The sequence below is a fragment of the Ochotona princeps genome, chromosome 29 (genome assembly GCF_030435755.1).
Source record: "Ochotona princeps isolate mOchPri1 chromosome 29, mOchPri1.hap1, whole genome shotgun sequence".
NCBI classification, from domain to species: Eukaryota; Metazoa; Chordata; class Mammalia; order Lagomorpha; family Ochotonidae; genus Ochotona; species Ochotona princeps.
In genome coordinates, this window is record NC_080860.1 from 20,789,182 (window position 1) to 20,816,253 (window position 27,072).

Below are 27,072 nucleotides of genomic sequence, written 5' to 3' on the forward strand. Positions count from 1 at the left end.
ATACGCTTGAGGCTTTTCTACCTACTGCTTCTTGAATTCTTTATATAGTGAAGGATTAAGCTTTTTATAATAAAATAGACTAAGAAGGCATCAGGGTAAAAATTGATAGAAAAAAATAAAAAAGCAGGTGGGAGGTAGGGGAAAGTATTGCTATGCTCTTAAATCTGTCTATATGAAACACATAAAAGTAGTTCACCTTGTACAAGTAAACGTTAAAAAATAAAATAACTTTCAGTCTGAACTGGGCTAGCACTGCAGGTGCTACAGTTCTGCTCCAGCTCCACATTATGTACCCGGCAAAGCAGCAGGTGTCTGAGTGCTCAGGCTGCTGGAGCCTCGCGGGAGACCTGAATGACTTTCTGCTCTTAGCTTGGTCCAACCCTGGACCTTGTGGCAAACTGGGAACAGAATCAGTGGAAGGAAGACTTCCTGCTCTGTCTCTTCCTGTTTCCTTCTCTTTTTGTAACCTTTCTTTAAAAAAAAAAATAGATCTTTTAGAAAAATAGTAAACTGTAGGGTTTCAGTACCAGTGTACAAAATGTGCTGATGTTGGGGAGAACTCAAACAGTCAGAGAAGCCTGGGTGGAAAAAAGAAAATGAGGGGCCGGTGCGGTAGCCTAGTGGCTGAAGTCCTTTCCTTGCACATGCCAGGATCCCATATGGGTGCAGGTTCTAATCCTGGCTCCCTGCTTGTGGCCTGGGAAAGCAGTTGAGGATGGATCCCTGCACCCATACGGGAGACCCAGAAGACACTCTGGGATCCTGGCTTCAGATTGGCTCAGTTTTGGCCATTGAGGTCACTTGGGGAGTGAATCATGGTATGGAAGATCTTCCTCTCTGTCTCTCCTCCTCTCTGCATATCTGACTTTGCAATAAAAATAAAATAAGTTTTTTTTTAAAAGAAAAAGAAAACGGAGACTGTAATACAAATAGTGTGAAAGTGCATGTTGGAAGAAGGTATAGAGAAATCTATGACTAATGCCTTTTGAGTAAATTGCATACATTAAAAAAGTGAAGAACATGTTGATAACCTATTCCCCTATTAGAAATGCAATGTTGATGGTGACAGGTGTTGGGAAAACCAGATTCTTGCATAGGAAGATACTAGGGTTCATATGAGGGAATTTGAAAAGCAGAACTCTTCATTTTCCAGTAAGAAATCTACACTTAGGGAAAAAATAATTATGACACCAAAACCTAGAAGTTCAGCTCGCTTTTCCCCATTCTGATGTGGCATTTAGCCAAAAGAATTTTTTCAGCTCTAGTGCTTAGTAGAAAGATTCTTCCGAAAAATAATTAACATAGTCAGTGTTTGCAGTATCAGTCTAACAGCCAAGTCCATTGGGTAATGAATGAGTTTCTGTCGAGAGATGTGTGTATCAGTGGCCTCAAGGGCCTCACGCGGAATTCGCAGATGTGTGAGAAATACTGCTATCTTTTCCAGCGCTGAGAGTGGCCTGCGATACATCAGAATTGCAGCTGGCTCACCACTGTAATTGTCACTCACATGGTCTTCATTAAGGATGTTAAAGCAAGTTTTAGAAAATCGGGAAATAATTAAAATCTAGCTTTCACGTGGAAGTGTGGTGTAGCCGGTGAAGGCTCCAAGGGGGATGCCTGCACCTGCCTGAGGAATCAGCATTCCAGCTCAGAGTGTCCGGGCACAAGTGCTGACTCCATTCCGAATTCTAGCTTCCTGCTAGTGCATCCCCTGGGAGGCAGTGAAGATGTTCCAGTGCTGGGCTCCCTGCAACCCACGTGTCGGAGACCTGGATGAAATTCAAGGCTTCTGTCTTGGACAGAGTTAGCAGATGGGAGGGATCTCTCTCTCTCTTGGATTTTTCTCTCTCGTTTTGTCTCTTTGCCTTTCAGACAATAAGTTTTTTTTTTAATTTTATTTTAAATTCATTAATTACATTGTATTATGTGACACAGTTTCATAGGTACTGGGATTCTCCCCACCCCTCCCCAAACCCTCCCACCATGGTGGATTCCTCCACCTTGTTGCATAACCACAGTTCAAGTTCAGTTGAGATTCCCCCATTGCAAGCATATACCAAACATAGAGTCCAGCATCGTATTGTCCAGTCAAGTTCAACAGCTTCTTAGGTATACACTCTCTGGTCTGAAGACAGAGCCAGCAGAGTATCATCCCGATCAATTGAAAGCTCCAACATACCATCAACAAAAATTTACATCACCATGGAATTAATTGACATAGTAATGAGTAACCAATATGTTAAAAGTAAATGCCACCTTCTGTGACCACCTCATTGACATTTCAATTTTAGTTTATACACAACCTATAACATTCAAAACATAACATGTTATACATAAGATCATATCACCTTAAATTAAGGCAAACATGTGGTATTTAACCTTTTGGGATTGGCTCATTTCCCTCAGACAATAAGTTTTAAAAGTTAAACAGCGTACATCCTGAGAGTGTAGCCAGTCACAGAACACGTGACCTGTGCCACGGAGTAGAGCTTGACCTTCCGCACTGTTGACTTGCATTCAATCCATCTCCATTCATTTTCTCCTCTCTGCTTGGAAGGCCCTGTTCCATGCTTCCGTGGGGTCCAATGTATCTCCTTAGTGTTTCTGAAAGACAGCGGGGTCCTTGAGATGTCTGAAGAGCACGTCAGGTCTTCTAACGCTGAGCCTTCCAATCAGCAGACATTAGTCAAGTTATACCTTTCTAGTGGAAGAGGATACCGATGTGCAATCCAATGAGAAACACCTGGAGAACCTATCTAGACACTCTGCTGCTAACGTGGTGGGGTCGGATGCTGGGGTGTGTTAAATCTTAGTTTACTACTATTGAAATCAAATGTCCGAGATGCATTAATTCAGTAGAAAAAGTGCTTGTTTTACAGTGAGGCACTTGTTCAGAGCCCGAGATTGCCATCCGCTAGAAAAGCGACAGTTGCTTTTTGGTGACATGGAACTTGTAAACAATATTGTGAAATGTAGCATGAGGACTTCAGAGGCCTTGCACATTGGCGTCAAGGACAGCACCTGCTTCAAACGCTCAAGTCCTGAGTCCTGGAGCTTCACTCCATGGACAACTGGCCTTCCCCACTGCTCCCACCGTCTGATCTCACTTTAGCGCCCTAACCACCAAGTCAGAGCCTGGGGCTGATTGTTGTCTTTGAGCCACACACCTGCATCGGCCACACCTGTAGCAGGACAGCCAAGTTGTTGCAGAACACACGCCCGTCATCCTCTCTGGCAGGTTCTAGACATGCCTGATTTGCAGGTGTATGGAGTTACAAGCGCTAGCTGAGTGTGGTCACTGATTTTAGAAATGTGGCTCACATTGATTTCTTTTCTTTTTTTCTTTTTTTAAAGATTTTATTATTATTGGAAAGCCGGATATACAGAGAGGAGGAGAGACAGAGAGGAAGATTTTCCATCCGATGTTTCACTCCCCAAGTGAGCCGCAACGGGCCGGTGCTGCGCCGATCCGATGCCGGGAACCTGGAACCTCTTCCGGGTCTCCCACGCGGGTGCAGGGTCCCAAAGCTTTGGGCCGTCCTTGACTGCTTTCCCAGGCCACAAGCAGAGAGCTGGATGGGAAGTGGAGCAGCCGGGATTAGAACCGGCGCCCATGTGAGATCCCGGTGCGTTCAAGGCAAGGACTTCAGCCGCGAGGCCATATCGCCGGGCCCGGCTCACATTGATTTCTTAGAAGCACCAACTATTGTGCAAATTATTATTTCTTATTGTATTGATGTCATTTATAAAGACATCTCTCACTTTTTGGCACACAACCATGGACATCCACGCTCTGAAGCAAAGTCATCCTTATATATTTTCTTTACCCCTTCTTTGTCTTTTTTTTAAAAAAAGATTTACTTATTATTTTTATTAGAAAGTCAAGATATACAGAGATTAGGAGAGATATAGAGGAAGATTTTCCATCTGCTGATTCACTCCTCAAGTGACTGCAATGGCCAGAGCTGAGCCGATCCAAAGCCAACAGCCAGGAACCTCTTCTGGATGTCCCACACAGGTACAGGGTCCTAAGGCTTTGGGGCATCCTCGACTGCTTTTCCAGGCCACGGCAGCGGGGATTAGAACGGTGCCCATATAGGATCCTGGTGTATGCAAGGCGAGGACTTGAGCCACTAGGCTACTGCACTGAACCTCCTCTCTTTGTCTTCTTTCAAACCTCTGCGGTTCTCATGCTTCTTTCCAGATGGACCAAACCTATCAAAGTTCTTTTCCAGAAGAAACAAAGGCGGAGTGAACCTTTCTTTGGACTGTATTATATATCTTCTTTATGGCTCCATAAAATGCCGGTGCTAAGATGCTCGTTCATCCTAGCACCTTATGATATAATATATTTTATTTGTGGCTCCTTCAGGCGGATTGAAATGCAAACAAAACAAATAGGTTTCATTTAAAATGAATGGCAGGATTGGCAATATGTTTTTCTGGGCCAATATTTTTAAAAATAAATATCAGCATAGTGGAGATTAATGTTACTCTAAAAGACAAATTCTAGAGCAATTTTAGTTTCCTTTTATTTACCGCTTGTTGTTTCTATTCTGCTTCCGTATTGGAAAGGTTTAACAAGTGAATGTAAATCTCTTAATATTAAATATTTTATAGCATTCAGATCCTGCATGTTTAAAACATTCAAATCTACTCAGGAAAAACCTATAGGTATACCCAACTTTATATAACTTAAATGGCTGTAATTTATTTTCTAATCAAGATGATGTTGCTTGCAGCACCTGTTGAGCAGTTGTGATGTAGAGACAGACCTAAGTGAACATTCTAGATGTGATCTTCTCACTACTCAGGACCAAGGGTTTTTGTATAGTTTATAGTCCAGCTGTAGGCACGGAAGGATGTTGGGGTCAGAGGGAGAGAGTGTATCAAAAAAGTGCTTTTTAAAACAGTAGTTGTGTTGAAAACCATACTCATAATTAAATTGCAAGACTTTGGAGGGGAAATTTGTTCTTTTGACCTACCCTTCCTGCAGGGTAATTCAGAGCCACACGGAAGTAGAAAAATGCTAGTTATTGGCCGGAATCCAATCGTAAACATAATGCATTTATTTGCCTCATTGTAGATATCAAAGGAATAATCAAATAATGTAAAGCAAAGGTGGCCTGTATCCAGACTCCCTGCATCAAAGGACCCTCTCATTACAGGATTTGCTCCCAAGGAATCTATTTGAAAAATTCCTACTCAAATGTGGGTTTCCATCTTTTTTCAAACTTGGTGTGCAATCAACATCCTACCGCTAAGGCTCAGTGAATCTACATGATGTGAGGCCGGTGGAATATTGCTTGCTGCAGTGCTCTGAAATGGATGGAATGCTACCCTGGCTCACTGCTTTAGTGGAGAGAAAAAAAGTTGATTCGTCAGCAGGGAAAGGATCCAGACCACGATGTGATAACTTTCACTGCCAAAAGTCGGTCGCCTTTACCACAGTTGTCCAATATAGGTGCCAAAAAAAAAAAAAAGGTGTTCTCTTTAGGTTTTAAGTGAAGATTTACTTATTTATTTGAAAGGCAGAGTTATAGAAAGAGGGAGACAGACATAGAGAGGCTTCTTCCATCCACTGATTCACTCTCCAGTGGCTTCAATAGCTAGGGCTGGGCCAGGCTGAAACCAGGTGACTGGATATGGGTTGGCCTTATGGGTGGCAAGGTTCAAGTACATTATCATCTTCATCTGCTTTCCCAGGTGCATTAACAGAAAGCTAAGTCAGGGCCTGAGCAGCTGGGACTACAACCTGCACTCATGGGATGCTGACATCACAGACAGCTGCTTATCAGTAGTGCCACAATGCCAGTCCCAGGGTCTTCTTCCTAATCCTGCTCTCTCTATTTTTTGTCACCCTTCACTCATGTGAATCAGAAGCTTTTTTTTTGGGGTAGAATTAGATCTGGCACCACACAATTTTCAGCGTGGGGCAGCATATATAAGCAATTATTTATGTTTTCTCTCTTGCTGGTTTGCCTGTTTTCTGTTAGCCCTATCAAAGTAGAAGAGGCTTGGGACTCAGGTGTTGGAAGGTTGAAAGGTAGAACACATATTTGGCCACTGATGCTGATATTACAGAATAAATGAGGGGTGAGGGGAGTGATACGGAAAAGACTACCTGGTTTCCAATGCTTGCCCTTACTTAGGCACATGTAATCTTAGGCGGGTCACTTACTGCTTGGTGACTCAATTCTTTTCATCTGTGCAACGGATGATGTGGTAGGACCACTGCAGGAACAAGGCTTTGGGGACAATTGAGTGACTCAGTTCTCATGATGTGCTTACCCATAAGCATTATTAGAAAGATGTAAAAACGAATAAATCAGATTAAGTTCATTGTGTATGCCACAATTGGGCTTGTACTTAGGAATTGGGGATTGTGTTTCTCTAATGAGCAGCTTTCTAACGGATTTGATTGCTGCCTGTTTTATTACAATGAGTATGCAAATGGTTGAGAGGATTTCATTGCTTCAATAACCTAATTAAAAAGAAAAAAAAAAGGCAACGAGAAAAAAATTGCCCCATCCTCTGACATTTCAGCCGTTAAGAACTCCTTAGAATAAACCCATGGAATGAAGCTGAACTGCTGGGTGTATTGTCTGAGGGTGCATATTTTACCCTGGTGGGCACAGAAGCACCCACAGTGTGACAGCGAGGTCAGGGACACCTGTTCCTCCTGGGGATGCCCATGTAAATGATGGCCAATGGGCAAATGTGGGGGTGTGGGGCAACGTGGAAAGAGACAGCCACTTGGACCAGGATGCTTTAAGGAAACACAAAAATCTCAAATCGATTTTTACTTAGCCAGATGTGCTTTGTATATCAAAGAAAGTGCCCTGACCCTGTCCTGCTCTGAGAACAATTGAATTTATGACCTCAGTTTTTACATTAGATCTTCCTTTAAATGATGGCATGAGGTAAACACTGTTCATTCTGTAGAATTCGTCATTCTTTGCTTCTAAACTCCTTGTTTTTTTAAAGCAAAGTGTATGTCTTACTCGTGGAATTTGTGTTAGAAAGCTCCCTCTAACTTTTATTATTATTATTATTATTATTATTATTGACTATTTTCAATTTTTTATGACACAGTTCCACAGGCTCTGGGATTTCTTCTCCCCTTCTCCGTATCTCCTCCCCCCACTGATTTCCCCTACGTTATTGCAAATAATATAGTTCTTCAAAAGAGGTCACAAGTCCATCATTCTGCTATTTAAGTGTATCCTGATATAGTAGCTACAGACAATGGCAGAAAGTCCAGCATCCTACTGTCAAGATATATTCAGCAGTTTTTTTAGGAGTTTATCTAACATTCAAGCAGAGTAGTTCAAAGCCGACTAAGATGTGATGTCATGTGGTGGATTAGTAAGGATATGAGCCTTGGGCCTACCTTTCTTGAATTCCTTTGGTGGCAATGCACTGTGTACTGACAGAGTGGCATTTCCTTGATCTGCTCTCTGCTTGCCTGCAAGATATGGCATGATGAGCTACTGTGAGGATTAGGCAGAGTAGCTCACAAGAGACCGCCTCTGATTATACCTGACATTTAGGAGGTACTTAAACCTATTTATTCATTGCACTTTACTACTGTAAAGGTAGGCCGAGTGCTTGTATAAGTATAGGTACTAAGAAAAGCTTAAATTTCACTTGTTTAAATTAACTGTTAATGTTTCAGGTGCATGCATCCCAATGATTTCAGATGCTGACAGGTGGCTAGTCATATGATTTCTACTTGTTTGACATTCTATTTTCCTTACATTATGTTAAAAATACGGGAGGCTGGGTTGAATGCAATAGCCTAGTGGCCAAATCCTCACCTTGCATGTGTCAGGATCCCAAATGGGTTTGTATTCATGTTTTGGCTGTTCTGCTTCCCACCTGGCTCCCTGCTGTGGCCTGGGGAAGCAGTAGAGAATGTCTTAAGTCCTTGGGATCCTGTACCCATATGGGAGACCCAGAAGAAACTCCTAGTCCCTGGTTTTGGATTGGCTTATGTCTGACTTCTGTGGCCATTTGGGGAGTGAACTAGTGGGTGGAATATTTTTCTCTCTGTATCTCCTTCTCTCTGTGTATCTGCATTTCCAATAAAAATAAAATAGATCTTAATTTTTTTTAATAAGGAGGCTGTTTGGCTCAGATGTTAAGATGCTGCATTCTAAACCATAGTAGATCAAATTCCAACACTGATTCTAGCTCAGCTTCCTGCTGTTGAGTGCCCAGTGACACAGGTATTTGAATCCCAGTCATCCATGTTAGAGATTCAACTTGAGTTTCTGGCTTCTCGCTTTAGTCTAGCCCTGCCCTGGCTTTTGTGGACATTTGAGAATGAACCACAACATGGAAACTCTATCTCTGTGCCTCTTCCTTTCAATGAAAAGGAAAACAAACAGAAAAATATTAAAGACAGAAGTTCAAAATGAGAAAACTGTCAGTTGTACCACTGTCAGTACACTGCAAATATATTAATGTAGAAAAAAAGTCCATGTTTTTGTGATCCATGAGCCCAAACAGAACATTAAGCTCTGATATCTGATCCTTGCCTCTCAAATAAATACATACATAAATTTAAAGTCTCACATTTATGCCCTCACCTTCCTCTATCCTTGTATGTGTTTGGCAGTCAGAACATTATAGCAATTTTTTAATATGTTGCCTTTCTGTTGTATGTTAGTTTTTTGTTAATGAAAGGTTCAATTATGCTTTATTGGAAAAAGCAAGTATAAAATCATTGTAAGTGACAAAAAATGCAAAAATGCTTGGAGAAGGACTTAGATACATACTGCCAAGGATCAGATTGGCTCAGTTGTGGCCATTGTGGCCACTTGGGAAGTGAATCAGCAGAGGAAAGATCTTCCTCTCTGTCTTTTGTAAGTCTTTCATTGCCCATGGTGGAGAGGGCTCATGCCCTAAGAACCTTCCAAAGCCCAAGTACAGAACAACATGGTTTATAAAGACAAAACCCACAAACCTGTAGTGGTTTGTAGACAGCAAGACTCCAGTTGCATCACTTCATTCATCTGGGTACATTGGGCAAATACAGTTTCATTGGAGTATGCCATGCCCATTTTCGGTGTATTTTCTGTGGTTGCTTAGCACGACCTCAAACACTTGCCATCTGGTCCTCAAGAGAAAGCGTTTGCTGATCTCAAAGAGTAATCAGCTACAAGCTGGCCCATCCCAAACAGGTGGAGTGACTGTGTAGTGGTGGGGGCTTGCATGAGAGAGTACGTGTCCCCTGGCCTCACAGCCAGAGCAGCCAAGTGTCTCATTATGAACATAACACATGGTGACTTTTCAGGACTGCATCTCCTGCTCAGTTCTCTGCACAGAGGAGAGCCCAGGCTATCCGCGTCCTGCGCAGCTGTCTTCCACTGTTTCAGAGAGAAGGCATGATATCGCCCGTCTGACAGGGGTGCTTTACAATCCACGAGCTGTGAGTGGAAGAGAAGAGGCATTGCTTCATGTCCTTGATGTGCCATATAACCTTGTGATAACAGTGATCTGGTGAGAATAGATAAGCAAAATCCCACCCTTGTGGTGTGTAACTCATCTGGTGAAGGAGGTCACATTCTGCTTCTGAATTTATCATTGTAAGCTTTCTCTTTACTCTGCATGGTTTGCAGCCTAAATCACCAGCTTTACAATGAACATTCTGTGTCAGTTGGGTATCCTGTCTTTCACCTTTTTCTATGTGCCAGGGGCTGGCACTGCATGCCATGTGGAAGATTACTGAACCTCTCACTCAGACCCATAAAAGGGAAAGAGTAAGTCTTCTAAATTCATCTCCAGATGATATAGGTAACTCTACTTATATAGTGTGAAAATTTTAAAAAGTCAAAGATGTATTTGCTTTAACATTAATAAAAACATCCTACTCAAAACTGTATATATATGTTTCTTAAGCAATCATTTTCTCCAATAAATGTGAGCCAGGCTGACCTATGGCCAGTGTGACCCTTATAGTTGAAGTTTGTATTTGAAAAGACACTTGATATTTATAACCCTTTGCTCAAAGACATAACTGTGCTAAGCAAGTTTTCGCTAAGTGTTGGCTAACCTAATATGGTGTGACATCAATAATAAATTGTACAAATTCCTGCAACCTCCATCATTCTTCTTCTGCATTAGCTGACAGCCTGCTGGATAGGCATGGGTGAATATCAGACGATGACAGATACCACCAGTGGGTACCCACCAGGAGAACGTGTTTCATGTGGTCCAAGCCTCGGCATTGGGTTCTGGTGTTGTATCTTCCCACTGCATGAGAAAGCAAGTGATATAGAGAAGTTTGAGTTCATTATACCTCCCATTTGTTCTTGTTTGGATTCTGTGTGTTCCAGATGGAGTACTCCCTCCGCTTGGGCACTTCCACTCTTCTTCATTAGCCACTATTACATTTCAAATCAATGTGAAGTTTTTACTACCTAAAACATTGGTCTCCTAAGGATTTATCACTGTGAGGAGAAAAAAATCTTGTAATTGCTCTGTTGCTCTGTAGGATGAGAGGCAGAGGGAGTTTTTCAATGTTTTCTGTCCTTAGCCAGCACTGATAGAGAAGAAGGGATATGGATGCCTAGCAACATTTCAGTTCCCCTGCTGGAGTGAGCTTGTGAATGCTTTCTGAATTACTCAGAGAAACGAGAATTCTTGGGGACCACAAAGAGGTCATTGGGAGGGGATCCCATGTTGGAATCTTTATAGATCCAGTGTCCTGGTAATGTAGGCCTAATTAATTTCATTGTGTCTATGGTTCAGAGGGGGAAGTGGCTGGCCCAGGGTCAAGGTTAAGGTGTTTCTCCCCAGACAGTCTCTGAGTCTTTTTTGGCAGTTAAAGCAAAGGTGAGCCTAGAATGTTGGCTCTTCTGAAATTCTTCACTTTAAGCACAACTTCACCCAACAGCAACCCTGGAATGGATGTGCTTCCAAAGGGCAAATCAAAGACAAGCCCCACCAGCCATGTCTCTAGGTGTTGCTTCTACACACATGCTACCGGTATTTTAAATATATTTTGTGCTCAAATTCCTCTTGGGGGTGTACATACACATGGGTCTTCTTTAATCGTAGTCTGTGCAGAATCTTCTTCTAATCATTGATCTGACCTATTGATCTTCTGCCAGTAAGCTGATGGGTGCCTCCTTTATCCTGGCCTCTACAGAAAGTCCTCTGCCCCTAGCAGCTCTGTTCACAGCATGCTCCTTATGTCTGCTCACCTCATCCCTACCAGAAACAGTGGGACTCACCAATTAGGATTACTGCAGAGGTTTGGTTGCAGAGGAGTAATTTATAAAGCTATCGATGTAATGTGGAAGAATCACAAAAGCGAATGTAGAAATCCACAGTTAGAAACAGCTAGTGGGACTTGGAGAGAGTTTAATACATCAGGAACTCAACCACCATGGATATACTGATGCCATGTGCCTTTATCCTTTGACCTCTTGGGATTCTGGGGTGCAACCCACAGAACTATATTTCTAAAGACCTCAGGACTTGCCTGTTGGGCAGATAGACGGGTAGGATAATGGGTGACAGATTTGGAGGGGCAAGTAGGAGACAAAATGATATATTCACATTCTTATCCCTTAACTAGAAGACCCAGAGCCACACCCTTAGGAAATCCGCTGTCTTTCACTACCCAGTGTTGGATGTGGGTTTCACATATAGCCTTCCTCACCTTAGCTGCAGGAGTCGTCTACAATCTGCTTGTGCAGTAAGTTAAGTTGTCTTCATTATTCTTGCTTATGCTCGGAACATTCAGTTCCCCTGGGCTCTGGTGCTATTCCATACATGCCTTTGTTAGTAAGAGGAAGGTCTGTCTTTATCTGCAAATCTCCTATAACTATCTCTACCCTGAACATAAACAAGTATTCCCCAGGGCTGGCTGTTAGGTATGAGCTAGGATGAGTTCAGCTTTGAAGCTGAATATAAAATCTCTGATCTCAATTTCTATTCTGATAGGGAGGCTAATGAAATACAGCTATGAGTCCACTATTATTAATAATACTAAATATAAATGATATTTATCATTCTGCATGAGATACATCATTTCTTAATGGTGGACAAAAAGCAGTGTGATTCAGCAGGGAGTCTCCTCATTCCTGAGTTTGGGAAACTCACCTTCATGCCAGTTAAATTGCCACGTAGAATTTGAATGTGCCACTCTCTGACTCCAGGGTTCTTTCCTATACCTGCACCACATCATTAAAATTTAATTCAGATATAATGAAAAGGCCCAGAAATGCAGACATGTTTTACAGTGTAAATCAGAATATCGCATTTCATTTGAAGAGAAAGGAGAGAAGGCATGGCATTGTGGCCCTGTTTGGATCAAAGGAGCACTATGAGTGGCACCTTCAGTGACCTCCCAACGACATGTCTGAAACAAGCTAGAGCAACATCTGCCTGATGGCATGGCAACTCACTGAGCCTGAAAAAGAATCACCAACTATGGACAGCATGCAGGAAGAACAGATACATTAACACTGGGGAAGTAACAGATAGCTGAGGTCTACGTTATCACGATGGAAATGGGCACTGCTTGTGTCATGCTGGAGGTCGCTGCACATGGAAGTAAATGGACATTCTCCATGCTCATTGCAAATGGCTATCATTTTTATTTCTCATTTTGTCAGTGTGTGTGTGTGTGTGTGTGTGACAGAGAGGGAGAGAATCACAAATACATTTGTAGATATAGATAGATGTTTGCATAGATGCAGGTGTATGGGCATAGATGAGATACAAATGCTTCCCCTAGGAATGCCCCAGTCTCTCATGCTTTCATCATTCACTGCAGTCTCTCTTGAACACTCCACCCACAGGGAACATCCAAGTTTCTGCTGTAATACTAATGACTTGAGGTTTCTTTACTAAAAAAATAAAAAATAAAAAAGAGAGTGAAAAGGAGACAGCCTCCAGGATCACCCACTTGTATAACTCCTATTATTCCCCAGAAAAAGAGTAAAGGCAAATGTGACCAATATTGGCCTTCATCCATCCCGAAGTGTGACTCCAGCGACCCCAGAGGCCAAGTCTGCTGATTCAAGGAGTGCTTATAAGCAGGCCATGATCTTTCTCCCAAAATCCACTGTCCTCTTGCATCTGAAAGAAAGATCTGGTCACTAAATTCACCCAGCAATTCTGTGACAAGACAAGCTGATGATTTTCCGGGTAATGTGTGCCTTGCCCCAGTGGGTGCACATGTGGCTCAGAGCACAGACTGTACGGATGTCTACTGCAAGTCATTTGGCCGAGGAAGAGCTTGAACTCACTCTTCATGCTTCTGTCCCTTTCAATCATATAGCACATGACAAAGTGTTTCAGTAATAGTTGCTGATTTATTTTTATACCCTCAGGGTCTGGTAGAACAGGGGAGATTCTATGGGTCCAGAATCCCTGGTCAGTGAGAAGGTAACATTTGAGGCAACTCGAGCCACTGTTGTGGTTGATTTACTCATCTAGCATACATCTCTGGGCTGGTAGTTCTGTGTTTCACCTGAGTCAGGAATGTGGTTAAGATTGATATCCATATTCACAGAGGGTCTATACATAGATTGGCATGGCAGAAAGATGCAAATCAATCAATGAATCAAGTGATTTCACATGGCAATACCTAGGAGGTATTTTTTTCTTTTAGGAGGACCTCTTGGGAAAATAACATTTGGATTGGTCCTGGCTGGACAGAAGGAGCAGGTCAATTAGATTGTTTGCGGGAGTGTCAATAAAGCTGAGGAATGGGATTTCTAGGACAAAGACGAGGATTAGGGACTGAATATTGTGTTGGATTTGAAGATGAAGAAAAGTGCACGGATATTAGGTAACAGTGAATGGAATGAGGCCATTCAGTTGGAGCCAAGGTGGTGCCCTTTAGAACAAACCAATAACAAATAATGGAACAAAAGGGAGAGACTGCCCACATTGTCCAAGACTACTCTGAATGGGAAACTGGAATCCCATGCACTGACTCCTGCTACCTTCTGCTCACACGCTAGGCAGGGACATTGACAATGGGATGAATTGCCTGCTGCCTCAGGAAACACTTCTCCACCCCTAGCAAACTCCACATGCACAAGGTCTTCCCATCCTGCTGGAGAAGTGATGCCGTCTCAGTATGACACCCATGTAGGCTCCTTGTGCTTTAACTGTAATTCCATAGGTAAGACATCATTTCTCCACTGCTCCACAGACAAGGCTCTTCTCAGGGAAATGGCCACTTTCCTTGCAGAACTGTCTTGAGCTCCAAGGTTAGACTCAGCATCTCCATGGCAACTCCGTATGAGCATCGCTGCCTTGGGTTCATCCTGGCTAGGATAGTTCTACATCTTTGTTTTGCTCCATCTTAGTTGTGAATCCAAGAGTTCCAAGACTCTGTGGCTCCTCACATGAATTTGTTCAATGCCTCCACATGTGTCCCTTAATACACAGTGCTAGGAATCCAGAGTGCCCACAGGTGAACCACTCAGAGATGGTGACAAACTATTGTCACACTGATTTGTCCATCTAGTCCCTACTCACCCAGGAGTTCAATGCAGGACCTGCGTCTTATTTATAATCTTAAACTCCTAACAATGTATAAATGCTCAATAAACGTACAAATAATGAATGGATGAATGGAGGTTAGGGCTTTAAAAAATCTTTGTTGGATAAACTTAGTTGTGAATCTAGTCAAATCATATCTTTGAATATCTCGTTCACACAGCAAATACATTCCTGTAAGTGCTACGTGCTGGGAGTAATCAGTTATCAGGCTCTTATTTTCAGAGCAGGTTATTATGGAAAGTTACATCATCACTTCCATAAAATATAAAAATAAGAATATCATTAAAGTTTTAATCTATAAGAAATAAAATTTAACTGGAATATACAGAAGACTTGTTTGATCTCAATGCTGATCTCAACTTTTGAATGAAAATTACAATTATTGGTAGTATTAAAATGTGCATGATTTATACTATGTATTTGTTTTGTTTATGAATTCTTCCTGAAGCTTTTATTAACAAAATGTTAACATTAATAATCTGTATATCGGCGTTATGAAAGGTGTAATAGTTCTTTTCCTCAGTGACTTCTTTCTGACATGAACACAGATTTTTAGTGATCACTGTAAAAGTGCAATTAAGTGACACAAGGACTTCTGATGGTTGGTTACATCTAGGAATCACTTTCAGCTGGAAAGGGCATGCTGTGGTTGGGGAATGTCACTGAGTGTAGAAGACAAATTAAGAGGAAAGGCGGCAGCTACCTTTGACAGCTGTGATGTGTGTGCTGAAGGATAATAGCATTTGAATGTGTCATTACCATGACTCAGGGAAGGAGGTGGGAGACACGTCTTAATTTGCTTCAACGTAGTGATTCTTGGTTAAATCATTCCTTCGGATACTTTGCCAAAACAGAGTATGTTCTTTCATCATCATCTTATTTGTCCTCAAGGATTCCACACTCATCTTATTGTCTTAACACTGGGAAATAAATACCTTAATGGCAGAAGTAGTCAAGGCTAGGCTGGGATTCTGGGAGAGGCATTGGAAATGGCTGTAGCCCATGACACTGCTTCTTTTGGGGGACTTGGGTGGTGTGGCTGCCAGCACTGCCCCAATTTCTCTCCCTCATTCACCCTGTATTCTCCCCTGGAAGATTATTGATAAACAGGTAGCTGAGCCCATTTCGGTCGTTTACAATATCCGTCTCATGAGGTATAAGAAAAATGAGCTTATGCTTTCCCTTCATAAGATTAAACTATTTTCCTCACCTTTCTTTACTGAGAACACATTTCAGACTCAATAGGAAAGGCTTCTCCGTTTACTCTCATACCTGGAAAAAAAAAAGCCATATTGAAAACACTGATCCATTTATAACACAATACACTTTATATAATGTGATATGAATCATATTTCTGCACCAAGTAGAAAGAGATTTGACAATCTGAAATGGATTGCTCAAAGCTGATGCTCAAGAAATCTCTGCAAAGGGAAATATGTTTCCTTAATCACTTCTCTTACAGTGCTGTGGATGTGATTGCACTGTAAAAAATACTATAATCTATAAACGTGAAATTTAACCAAAAGCTTGCCCTTGGTGTGGAGGGGGGTGGTATATGATGATAAAGAGGGATTTGATTGCATTATTCTTATCGTGTGAGTCCTTCTATTCTATTGTCTTTTCCTGGTGAAATTTTCAAACAAAATTCTATTTCCCTCTCCTGTCACCCTTGTGTATTTATGCTCCACACTCTCACAGCTTCACCTACCTGTAGCAGCAGGCATGGAAACCTCCCCCTACTAAACATATCTCACTTTCAGGCTTCATCTGTTTTATTCAACAGGTCAGAACTTTGACTTATCAAATAATTAAAACTGTATTTTTTAATACAAGACATGCCATGGATTTGGAGACACAAATGACTGTGCTATGGATGTCTCTGAGCAGGGGGAGTCAGAGGGAGCTTATTTCAGCCTCATGTTTACCCTCTGAATTTCCATATGACCTTGATCAAGCTACTAGAAATCCCAGCTCATTTCAACCAGTCTTCCCAGGTATAATTTGCGGATCCAAATTGAAGGTTGAAGCTGGTAAAAATAATATAAAAATTCTGCTTCCTCGATCAAAGTGTCACCAAGAAAACCTGCTGAAACCTGCTAGCAATGTTGCTGTGGAGCTCTCCCAGTGGAATGGGGCTCCATTAATGAGGGTTGAGAGCACAATGCAGCCTTTGGGTGAGCAATCTTCCCATAGATGTAGCTGAGAAAGAAGCAGTTTTGCAGAACACATTATCATCTAAATTATTTTCCATCCCCATTTCAGAATAATTCTCTGGGGGAAAATAAGTGTTTTTTTTAAGGGGAAGAAATTATGAAGAAAGGAGAAGAAATTGAAAAGAAAGGAGTCAATTGTGAGTATGGTTCCTGAGTTCCTGGTATTTCATTTCCCTCATTCATGTGTATGAATGAAGAAGTCCGTGACGAAATTATTTGGACATTTATTAACAGTTTAAATATCATAAACTAATAACAACAGTCATCCTTTTTCTTAGATACTTCTGCTACTTAAAAGCATGTTTTCTAATTCACATTTTAAGAAAAGGTATATCTGTTTATTTGAAAGGCAGAGTGAAAGAGAGAGAGAGAGAAAAATTTTCCACCTGCTGCTTCAACTAAGCAGCCTTCAACATCTCGAACCTTCAGATGTGTCAACAGGAAGCTCCATAGGTAACTGCAGCCCAGGCTCCAACTAGCACTTTGCCACAGTATGCCACAATTCCAAGTGATAGCTCAGAACCCCATACCACAACCCCTACATCAAATTTCACTTTCACCCCGACACTGCAATTCTTGCTGAATATTTTGAAACATATTTTAGATTTTAATTTGCTTCACTATTGACGTCTATCAGTTAAATTCCAGGATGTATTTCAAAGCAATCATTCTCTTATTTATTCTTTCTTCTTCAAAGTCAACAGAGGTCTTAGCAGTTCATTCGCAGCCAGGGTCTGGTTCTGCTCAGGCAAGGGATTGAGAATAAGCCTGATGCAATGAACGCCTCCTTCTGCTTTCTTTTCATTGTGCTGGGTTACAATTGGCACAAGGGTTGTCTTTCAAAGCGGTCAGCAGGCAATCAGCATCTACTTCCCAGTTCCACAGTGCTTGGAGTCACCTTAAACTGCCCTAGTGATGTTCATCCAGTTCTTGTTGATTGATGTTTACAACCTCAGTTTAGCAGGAATTGGTGACTAGAACAGTCAAACCACAGATGGTGCTTTCTGCATGTGGAGGGAAAATAGGAAAGCATTGGCTTGTTCGAACTTTTCTTAGAACAAAGGAACTCATATGTTGCATGGCTTTCAAGTTTTTCACCAAAATAATCTTACTTTTTTTTTCCAGTTTTCCACAAATTTTTGAAAGCATCTCATCAACATTGCTTGCTGATTTTGAAATAGAATTTATTTCTTTATGAGATCTCATATATTGGCTAAAGTGGAACTATGTACTAGTATTTCTTCATGCTTAAAATTTTACCAGCCTCTTGATCAAAATTGTTCCCAGATTTTACTGTTACGCATGATGCAAAAAGGAATACCTCACAAATTGATACAATTGTGAAAAGCAAATTGGAAAAAAACGCTAAGAATTAAATTGCAGAGTATAATTTCTGTGCACTTTAAAAAGCATTGCCTATCACACCATTGCACCAATTCACACTCTTACCACATTCATGCTATCTTGATTTTCCACACTGCTGCTGGCACCAGGAATATAAGCAGGCTTTTTACCATTTCTATTTTTACAGAAACATCCTGATTTCATTGTGCGGATTGACATTCTTAAGTAGCAGCTAAGGCAGGACATCTTTGTAAAGATGCAAAGATTTACAGTGACCAGACTTACTGGTCATTGTTCTGAAATGAACAGACTTCATTTTCCCATGTTAACTGTTTCATAGCACATTTATTTATTTACTTGCTCGAAAGGCGAAGTGACACACAAAAAGTGAAATATAGAAAAAAAAGCCTTACATCTAGTTATCTTCCTAAATGGCTACCACAACTATTGCAGGGACAAGTTGAAGCCAAGAGCCTGAACTCTGTCCTGGTCTCCCTCATGGGTGGCATGGGCCACAGCATTTGTGCCATTATCAGCTGCTTTCCCACGAGAAGCTAAAGAAATAAGGCTTTGAGATGTCAAGGAAATTATAAATACTTCTGTCCTCTCTCTTCTGCCCTGAGAACTTCTGCATAATTCAGATTTGCACTTAAAGAGAGAACTGGACTCAATCCCTACCCCGTATTACCATGTGTGTTTCTATTTAATGTGACTGTGAATATGATATTCAAACAGGATCAGATTTCAAAGGTGATACATGCAAGTGACATAGCCCATGCTCCAGTACTAAGGTTTGTATCGTGAAGGTTGCTAATCAGTAGCTTCAATATTAACATGATATAATCACAGGATGAAAAGAGGGGATTTTTATCTACATGCAAATTTAAGAAAGTGCTTATGCAAGGCCTAGACCAGGATGACAACAGTTCTACAAGAATTCCACCTGACTCAAGAAACTCAGGTTTCTTCAGAAGAAAGGGCAGTTAGCAAATTCTTTCCATTCTTTTTAAAAAAATCTACATGTATTCATTTAGAGAAGAAAAAAAAGGTAGACAGAAAGAGAGATCTTGCAGGCTCTCGTTCATTCATTCATTCTCAAAATGGCTGCAACAGCAGTGGTTAGGCTGGGTTGGAGTAGATGTTTAACACTCGTCCGATTCTCTGGCATGAACAGCTGGACACTCCGCCCTGTCATCATCTGCTGTCTCTAAGATGTGAACTGGAGCTGGAAGCGGAATCAGGACTCAAATTCTATTTCCTGTGAGATGCAGGTGTCCCAGGTGGCATTTCTTCTTAATCCTCATTCTCATGCAGATGTGTTACCACCACTCTTAACTCATCCACAAACAAAACTTTTGCCATGTGTTTCAATATTTTGCAATTGGGATGGCACAGAGTCCTAGTGTCAAACAGGTGTCATTGACATCACCAGCCATTAAGTGAGCACCACAAGTTAAAGTACTCAGCATAAAGGTGGCTTTGCAATATATGTTGCTTAATATATTTCTGAACATTAATGACTTGTGGAACTTTTGTATAATAGGAAGCATAAAGAAAGCAAAAAACCGGGCCTGGCATGGTGGCAACCTAGCAGCTAAAGTCCTCGCCTTGAATGCACCAGGATTCCAGAAGGGCACTAGTTCTAATCCCGGCAGCTCCACTTCCCATCCAGCTCCCTGCTTGTGGCCTGGGAAAGCAATCAAGGACGGCCCAAAGCATTGGGACCCTGCACCCGTGTGGGAGACCTGGAGGAAGTTCCTGGTTCCTGGGTTTGGATCGGCGCGCACTGGCCGTTGTGGACGCTTTGGGAATGAATCATCAAATGGAAGATCTTCCTCTCTGTCTCTCCTCCTCTTTGTATATCTGACTTTGTGATAAAAATAAAATACATCTTAAAAAATAAAGGAAAGCAAAAGATCTTACGTGTCAATGAAAGCCTCCTTGTGACAAAGCAAGGTATCTCAACATTCCAGCAAGTTATATTTTTTCATAATTACAGTTTTCTATTAAAATGCCTTTAAAATAGGGATTTATGTCAAAATGTTAGTTTTTACTATTGCCACTAAATATTGGGTCCTGTGTCTGTTTATTGAATGAGTGAGTCATGATCTTGTCTGTGGGGGGTAGTTTTCATTACTTTTAAAGTAGATATTAATACTATAGTCATTGGAAAGCCGGTAAGTGAATAAGCAAGAACAAACTCCAAGTTCCCAGAATCTTCTGCTTCATATTTCTACCTATGGGCATAAGCGTTTTCCAAGGTGCAGGGCAAAGGTCATCTCTGTGAAACCCTCCCTGGTCCTCTGTGGTCCTCACTTCTCTCTGGGTATTTGGTTAACTCTTCTTTTTTTTTTTTCTCATTTAAAATTTATTTATTTTTAACTTAAAAAATCTTATCAATGTTTATTTCTCATGAAATAATTCTTTAGGCTCAGGGATTTCCCCTCCCTTCCTTCTCCCCACTGGATGGCAGCCTGCAGATGGAAGAATCAAGACTCCCACTTCTCACCTTATAAAAAAAATCAGCCCTAAGTGGAACCAGATCCTAAATCCACACACAGAAACCATCAAACAATTAGAAGAAGACATAGAAAGCATTCTACAAGATACAGGCATTGGTCAAGACTTCTAAGAAAAGTTTTCGAAAGCACAGACGGTCAAAGACAAAATAAGCAAACTAAGAAGCTTCTGTACAACAAAGAAACAACAAAGTGAAGAAGTAACTGGCAGAATGGGAACAAATCTGCACTCTACACAACCAATAGGGAACTAATATCAAGGATGTACAAAGAGCTTCAGAAACTCAATGACAGCAAATCAAACAACCTTGTGAAGACATGGGTAAAGGAAATGAAGAGAAATTTTTCGAATGAACAAGTTCATATGGATAGTAGATATATGAAAATATGCTCAGGTTCCCTAGCTGTTAGGGAAAAACAAATAAAAACTATGCTGAAATTCTACCTAACTCCAGTGGGATTGGCCTCCATTCAGAACTCTATGAACAACACCTGCTGGCGTGGATATGGGAGAATGATACTCTACTTCACTGTTGGTGGGAGTGTAGGCAATTACATCTGCTATAGATATCAGTATGGAGAGTGGTAACAAAACTAAAAATTCATATACCATATGACCCAGCTACTCCATTCTGGGAATATATCCAAAGAAAATGAAATCTGCATATGAGAAAGTGGCCCACAATCCTATATTTACAGCAGCACAATCTGTAATAGCAAAGGCATGAAAACTATCCAGATGCTCATTAAAAGAGGAATGAATAAAGAAGTTGTACATCTACTCTATGCAATAGTACGCAGCCATTAAGAAGAATGGAATTGTACCATTTGCAACAAAATGGTAGAACTAAATATCATTATGCTCAGTGAAATAGTCCAATCCCCAAAAGGACAAATGTCATATGTTTTCTCTGATACGTGGAAACCTTTATACAAAACACAAGATGAATAAATTATATAGGTAGACATGTATACACACATATGTATCTAGAACATCCTATAATGGAGTGAGCATAGCATGAAGTGAAGATGCCTTGTGGTATGCGTCTCTACTTCTGACTAAAAGTTGCACATCCAATGAAAAAACTGCTAAATGCATCTTGACAATAGGATGCTGGACTTCGTACTATTGTCTATACCTACAATGCTTTGATACACTTAAGTAGAAGAACTATGGACTTGTGATTGTTATTAGCAAGTTATTTCAAATCCACTGTAGGAACAAGGAAAAGCAAAAATCCACGGGGAGGAGAGCAAATGAGAAAGAAACATTATTTTTAAATGATTCTTTCAGGCACTCATTAAAATATTCATATAACTGACTTTCATCAAATCTTATAAAACGCATACCATTTTCCTCTTTCAGAAGAAGTAAAAAATTTTAGATTTTATACACTACCCCTGAATTATCAAACTAATGAGAAGCGCTGGTGTAATTTGGATTCCGGGTTGTGGTTTGCTACGAAGCTGGGAAAGAGAAGAGAGTGTTGTTAGGGTGAGAGATGCTATATGAAAGCACCAATATAGTGTTTTTCTACTGTTGAAGCGTGGTCCTGTAAAAGAGTTTCTATCTATAGAATCAGGCTGCTCGAGAAGCAAGTCACTCACATACATAAAGGATGAGGAACATGCCAGGAAAAGAAAAAAGAAAGGCAGTGAAAGGAAGATAAGATGGGAGATTATATCTATCTCTATCTCTATCTCTATCTCTATCTCTATCTCTATCTCTATCTCTATCTATATCTATATCTATATCTATATCTATATAGTTGCTACAGCTTGGTAACTGGGAATCATTGAACATTAGAGTTCTAACGTAAGCCACTACAGTCAACACAGTTCAATGTTTAGAGAAATCTTGGTGCTCTTGGTTCAGACTTGGGATCACCAAGGTGAGGATACTGAGCATGTCTTCTTGGCGGAAGTGAATCTATGGAGAGATGATGAGATTGTACTTCTGTCAAGTCATTTGGAATCTAGTTATAAACACTGCTTCACTGAGTCAGACCCTGTAAATGACAATATGGTCTTGTTTCGTGGGTCAAAACCGAAAGTAACAAAGAACCACGGAGGCAATCAATCCCCTTGTGATTTTTTTTTTCTGACTTTGAGTGTTGGTTGTGAGTGTGATCAGAAAAAAAAACCAATTCAGTGAACAGTTATTTGCATTTCTTGGTTCGAAAAGTGTATTTTGTTAACTTTTTAAAAAGCAAGCATAAAGACAATAATCCCATCAGATTCAAATTATATGAAAATCTAAAAAAGAAAAAAAAAAAGGGTTTGGCACAACAGCCTAGTGGTTAAATCCTTGGCTTGCATGTGCCGAGATCCCACATGGGTGCTGGTTCATATCCCAGCTGCCCCACTTTTCTTCCTCTTTCCTGCTTATGGCCTGGGAGAGCAGTAGAGGATGGCCCAAAGGTTTGGGCTTCTGCAACCACATGGGAGACCCAGGAAAGCTCCTGGATCTTGGCTTCAGATTGGCTCTTGCCCAGCTGTGGCAGCCAGCTGGTTAGTGAACCAGTGAATGGAGCATCTTTCCTTCTGTATTTCCTTCTCTGTGCACCTGCTCTTTCAATAAAAAAAAATATTTAAAAAATAAATAAAAAAGGAAAGACAAACTCTGTTAATGGTTGTAAAGCATAGTAATTTTTAGGGATTCAAAGAAGAGAGGAACCTGGGGGGTTATATGCAGCACTGGTGGAATTTTCAGGGGCTGGCATTGTGGCATATTGGGTAAAACCATTGCCTGCAACTATGGCAATCATGTTGGGCACCGGTTCTTGAACCTGTTGATGGAATATTGTTCTCTCCCTTTTCCCCTGAGCCAGTGTCCAATGATGAATAGCCACTCTGTGTGACACAGTAAACAACAACAACAACAAAACACAAAGTCTGCACATATACACATATACTGGCTCAGCAGAGAGGATTGATATGCCATTGGTTCCTGAATTTTATTTCCAGCTGTTTAAGATGCACTTGATCTTTCAGTTTATGGCATTAGTCTCTGGTATTGTAGAATGCAGCCCATGGGTTACAACTTCAGCAATGGATAATGGTTCCGCCCAGTCCCATCCCCTCTTTTCCATGCATGGGGACCAACATGTGTGTAGAAGCACAGGTTCATGAATTGCACATCAAGTTCTCAATCGCTTTGCATGTATCTTCTCTCTTCTAGAAAGTTCTGTCCTTGTGTAGACAATGGGATGCTGGACTGTCTGACATGGTCTGTACCAACTATTGTGGGGTACATTTAAATAAGGGTACACTTAAATAATGATTCCTTATAAAGGACTACACCATTGTAGTAAAATGGGGAAAATCTGTTGGGGGTGGGAGCTTGGGCGGGGAATCCCAGCCTATACGAAATTGTACCACATAATTCAAACAGTTCTGTCCTTCTGCTCTTTCAGAATTTGCTCCCACATCCTGATCTCTCAGAAAACTTCCCGATTTTACCAGCAGGGGTCCACACCTGCTCTCTAATACACCTCCATGTACTCTAAAGCTTCATAGACCATTTCCACATTTTAATTGAGTGGTTATCAATTTTCAGTGGTTTCAAAGACAAAATTAGAATGTGTTGTATTAAAAGGATCAATTACTTTAACTTCAGTGTTTTGTGTTATGATACACAGCCTGTGCTCCAAAGAGCTGGGCAGAAGAGGAAGCAAAGGGTTGAAAAAGGAGAGAAGAACAAAAAGCAGATGGGTCGTTTTAAAGTTACCTTCCTGACATCAGATGGACTGACTTAAGTTGAAATGGGCCATCTCTGAGTTCAGGTTCCAGGCAAGGTCTGAGGATATACCTTGGTGTTATCTGCTATGATGGACCCAGTATAGGACGCTAGTTGGGCTCCCTTGTATGAAAGTACGAAGTGTCTGACTCCACCCCCTTGAGATTTGGATGAGTAGCTCTGGGACTGGACTGGCATATTTGGAGTTCTACAGAATTCAGTTGATGCAGAGGCCAGGGTAAGCCTGGGTGAGGCAGGGTGCATATTTCACTTGGCTCTGGGTGGAAGGGATGGGTCTGTGCAGGTGGATTGTCATCAAACAGCACTGAGTTTGGGGAAATCAGATAATTATAACTCTGAGGCACATTAACATAAGAGTCATTTTACCCCAAAGGCTCCCAATCATAACCATGATAACTTGTTTTGATACTAAACTTCTGTAAAAACTGTGATGTGTTCTATAGGTGATCTTGCCTAAAAATATTACTTTTGCATGAGGATATTTCCCTATGGATTAATTCCTTTTTTTTTCAAATATTTACTTTTGATGCATACCACATATTTGCACATTTCTATGAAGTATGGGAGATTGTTAATCACATGAATGCAGCTTAAACTGATGAAATCAAGCAGTTTGCTGTTCTATCCTTTGGCTTTTGTTTATGTTTGAAGCCTATCAACTACTCTCTCTGTCCTCCCCAAAGTATAAAACAAGTATCATGACTATAGCCACACGCTGCGCTATGGTACCCGAGGGCTACCATTTTTAAAATTTTGATCTTTATCCATCTAATTTACTGTTTTTCACAGGTACAATTCTAAGGAGATAACCACACTTCCGTACTTTCTTCCTGCTCCTTTTCTCTCTCTTTTTTTCTTTAAGTTATGCAATGACACAATTGCAATGACACAACTTTAATCCAGCATATTCCAAGGCAGTATGAAGAAGGATGACTGAGACAGTCTGGCAAATACTTAAACCTATGGAATGCTACTCCGTCATAGTAAAAGCACAAAATCCTGTCTTTTGCAACAAAATGGATGCCACCGGAAACCACTGTGCTCAGTGAATGAAGCTATTTCCAATAAGACAAATATCACATGCTTTTTGTGATACATGACGGTTAACAGAGACCACAGGTTGAGAAATGGACACCGTGTGATATGATGGCTGTTCCTTGATGCTGTCTTGGGACCTGTTACCCGATCTGCCTCTATTTCTTTCCCTTATGCTTCATTGCCTTTACTATTCCCATGCCAAATTTAATTTCCTAATTTGAAGAAAGTGATTAAACAGGGTTGATTAATGGCAAGCTGGCTCAATGTGAAGACTTAGACTGCAGATTTAGACATGTTTTCAGGAGGTGCTCAGCAAGGAACACCTGTAGAGCAATCAGACCTTTGGAGCCAGGAAGCTCCCTTTATATTTCCCACAAAGGTTTTGGTAATTTCTTTTTTTTTTTTTTTAAAAAAAAGATTTACATATTTTTATTGCAAAGTCAGATATACAGAGAGGAGGAGAGACAGAGAGGATGATCTTCCATTTGATGATTCACTCCCCAAACGATCACAGTGGCCAGAGGTGTGTCAATTCGAAGTCAGGAGCCATAGCTTTTCCAGGTCTCCCACACGGGTGCAAGGTCCCAGTGCTTTGGGCCGTCCTTCACTGCTTTCCCAGGCCACAAGCAGGGAGCTGGATGGGAAGCAGGGCTGCCGGGATTATAACTGGGGCCCATTTGCAATCCCAGTGCATTCAAGGCAAGGACTTTAGCTGCTAGGCTGCCACTATGCTGGGCCTGGTTTTGATAATTTCAAGTGCTTTGGTTTGTAGTGGATGAAAAGATCAAGCCAGACCTCCGTCATAACGACAGCAAGTGAGGAGTTACTTAGGTGGGAACGGTTTCAGAGGCCAGAAATGCTACTGTGACATTGTGATTCAGTCTCCAGCCCATTTCCAGGCATACAGCATCCAAGTCACAAGTGTCTTTCTGTGTGCATACGAGAAAAGAAGTAACGGAGGAGAAGACAGCATGTAAGATTTGATGAGTATTTCCCCAAATTTATGAAAGATGTCCATAGACACAATAAACATACTTGGTAAAATGTAATGAATATGGTTACTAAAAAGTAGATTGAAACACAATGCCTAGACAGAGCAAGTCAATTGCTAGTAACTAAAGATTAAGAGACAGTGCCTAACAGTAAGTCATATATAGTAAACACTCATTTAAGGCTGGATATGATGGAATGACTTTCTGAAGTACTGGGAGAAAAACCAAAGCTGTGAATCTTTCCAAACTTGGAGCTTAAGATTTTGAATCTGTGCTTGAAGAAATAGGAAGGTCATACTATCTTCTCATTGTAAACACCTACTGAGGTTAATGCAGACTTCTCCCCCTTGCACTTGTGTAGCTGTAGCAACTCTGATATCTTAATATCAGTTGTTGACAGAATAAGGGTGAGACCTTATCACTCGATGGTGTGAACGAGAGACAAGGAGAACACTTTGGGTCTTTAGAGAGATAGGAGAATATCCTGGGAGGGTGGTTCTCATGACAGGGGTGATTATTTGAGCTCCAGTACAGTCTAGGTTCTCTCCTTCCTGGCTCATCGCATGAGTCTGCCTCTGCACCTGCCAAGCCCAACCTCTGCTGGGTGTTGGACCATGGGACTGATAAACTATTACAGGAAAGAAATCTTTTCTTCCCCAGGAAGCTACTTT

General features: G+C 41.1%; 1 long non-coding RNA gene across 2 annotated transcripts; it reads left to right on the forward strand.

Moving 5' to 3' along the window:
• The first annotated feature begins 2,549 nt into the window (after positions 1-2,549).
• Positions 2,550-20,614, forward strand: LOC131478260 (uncharacterized). Of its 2 annotated transcripts, none has more exons than XR_009244381.1 (3): positions 2,550-2,797; positions 5,087-5,211; positions 20,566-20,614. It is a non-coding gene; the product is annotated as an uncharacterized LOC131478260 (long non-coding RNA). The 2 variants fall into 2 exon arrangements; XR_009244382.1 differs by lacking the exon at positions 20,566-20,614 and adding an exon at positions 12,951-13,594.
• Positions 20,615-27,072: the final 6,458 nt, after the last annotated feature.